Genomic DNA, 3,104 nt, shown 5'->3' with positions numbered 1-3,104 from the left:
AGTATTAGGGACCACTAAGGTCTATATAAAAGAGACTTCAGATACAGTATTAGGGACCACTAAGGTCTATATAAAAGAGACTTCAGATACAGTATTAGGGACCACTAAGGTCTATATAAAAGAGACTTCAGATACAGTATTAGGGGACCACTAAGGTCTATATAAAGAGACTTCAGATACAGTATTAGGGGACCACTAAGGTCTATATAAAAGAGACTTCAGATACAGTATTAGGGGACCACTAAGGTCTATATAAAAGAGACTTCAGATACAGTATAAGGGGACCACTAAGGTCTATATAAAGAGACTTCAGATACAGTATTAGGGGACCACTAAGGTCTATATAAAAGAGACTTCAGATACAGTATTAGGGGACCACTAAGGTCTATATAAAGAGACTTCAGATACAGTATTAGGGGACCACTAAGGTCTATATAAAAGACTTCAGATACAGTATTAGGGGACCACTAAGGTCTATATAAAAGAGACTTCAGATACAGTATTAGGGGACCACTAAGGTCTATATAAAAGAGACTTCAGATACAGTATTAGGGGACCACTAAGGTCTATATAAAAGCATCCAAAAAGCAGCATGTCATGGGACCTTTAATGTGAGTTCAAACACGGCTTTTCACTCATCGAGTGAATGTTGAAGAGGAGACAGGGCGGATCATTTAGCTGCAGCAACAACAGATCAGAGCATGCGTGTTGTTGGTGTTGTCCGTCTGGACAGAAATACTCGCTGCTACACACCGTGACTCAGCAGTGATTATATTTAGTTGGAGGCTTTACTCAGCGAGACGCTTACGGACGTGTACTGCAGCTTCGACCGGCTGATCCAAGAACTAAAAAAACAAACACTGATCCCCGTGACTCACAGATGTTTTTCACATCCAAACAGACCCATCGATACTCATCTAAAGGGCGAGGAAATGTAGGAAAATGTATCAGAGTCTGACAACATTATAGAAAGGATCCCTACAGAGATAGACCTGTCAGAATGAAACCCCACACTATTATAAAAACGTGTATATCCAGTCCTAACGTTGTTGTCTCTAATATTGTCTTCAGTCTTATTCTTCTAGATTTCATTCAGTCTGTTTTAACAGTTACTCCTTTAAATTGTATTTGTTTCTTTCTTATTTGCAGCAACACAAACACTAATCTGTTATAACACGTTTCATTTAGGAAACACGGTCAAGTATTCTTCAAAAGCAGTGAAATTAAAGGGCAACTTTGCCATTTTTTTAACTGGATTTTCCCATTTTTGTGCGTGTAAAGGCCGTTTAATGGTCCTGCGGAGGCTCCACGCAGAGCTTTCTCTGTAGCCTACGTAAGGGCCTGATGTTGTTGCATGTGTATGCATGCGTGTGTGTGTGTGGTAGAGCGAAGGAGAAGTGAGAGAGTGACTGTGATTAGCTTCAGAGTGAGTACTGACTCCAGAGTCAATATAGGAGCCATGTATATTATGTTTATGGTTTATAGTTTTCACCTATGACGTAACGTAGGACGTCATGGGTTGTTGGTCTCACAACAGTATTTATACACCTGGACACCTGCATGGAGGAGGCTAGAGAGGGGGTGAGCTTGGGTTTTTGCATTTTCTGTTGACCGCAAGGGGGGGGGAATGCAACGCCACCGATCCATGGCTGGGCAGGGTGCGTCGCTGCCACATGTAGGTACATTTTTCAAGAGGTGCACGTCAGGCTACGGCGTAGACGGAGAGGTGTCTGCGAGGGTACGCCGTCGATTCTACGCAGAAGCATAAAAAGGCCTTAAATGGATAACTGGGTAATTGAGTAATGTAACGTTAATAGACAATGTTCAGCATCAGTCTGCGTCCACTAAAAGTTCTGTTGTTGCTGCTGACAGACTCAGATTATTATTCTAAGTGTCTGACAACATTATGAAAGGATCCCTACAGAGATAGACCTTTTAGTTAAAGAGGAAGATCCTTTTAGTTTAACATGAAACAGCCCCGAAATCACCATCACCAAACTACACCAGACTCCATGTAAATAATCAGGACTTTTAGCGTGTATAGAGCCAGCATATCTCCACCAGACTCCATGTAAATAATCAGGACTTTTAGCGTGTATAGAGCCAGCATATCTCCACCAGACTCCATGTAAATAATCAGGACTTTTAGCATGTATAGAGCCAGCATATTTCCACATGTAAATGGGTGAATTAAGGGTTTATTTCACGTGTCAAACTGAAGGCCCACGGGCCAGATCAAGGTTTGCGAGGGGCCAGATTTGGCTCGCGGGCCTCGAGTTTGACATGTGAAATAAACCCTTAATTCATCCATTCATATGTTGAAATATGCTGGCTCTATACACTCTAAAAGTCCTGATTATTTACATGGAGTCTGGTGGAAATATGCTGGCTCTATACATGCTAAAAGTCCTGATTATTTACATGGAGTCTGGTGGGTTTGGTGATGGTGATTAATGACATTTAGGTACAGGATCCATTTTTGCCTGCCTAGTTTTTGTTGCTTTTTCCGACATTCTTGGTGTGTTTTTATTTGAAGCTATTGCCGACATTTCTGGGGCTTTATTCAATGTTTTAGGCTTTTTCTTTTCAAAAAATGTGATGCTACTTTTGATGTTTTTGTCTGACATTTCTGGGGCTCTTTTTTCTCAATGTTTCTGTAAATTATTTCCCATGTTTTTGTCCCTTTTTCCGACATTCTTGGCATATTTGACTTTGTTAATGAAATCAAAGCATGTCAATACATGCCTGGCCCCTGATTGGCTTTTTTCCCCGTGTGGCCCGTAGTGAAATGGTGAAAAGAATATTTACAACAACAAAAAAAACTTGAAAAAACAAAAACAGAATAAAAACGCACAAAAACAACTCGAAAAAGGCGACGGAAATGTCGAAAATAACTGTCCGAAAAAAAACTTTAAGAAAGGCGATAAAAAAGCACGAAAAACAGACACTTATGACACTTTTGTGGCATTTTGTCGAGATCTATAAACGATCTGACAGAAAACAAGACCAGTGAAATATCAAGTCTACTTGTTGGAGGGTTAAAGAACACAACAGGACGTCACACAAACATTTTGTGCACTTTTTGGGCATTTTTGTCGTTTTAT

This window comes from Sander vitreus, chromosome 12 (assembly GCF_031162955.1).
Source record: "Sander vitreus isolate 19-12246 chromosome 12, sanVit1, whole genome shotgun sequence".
NCBI lineage: Eukaryota > Metazoa > Chordata > Actinopteri > Perciformes > Percidae > Sander > Sander vitreus.
This window is presented reverse-complemented; position numbering follows the sequence as displayed.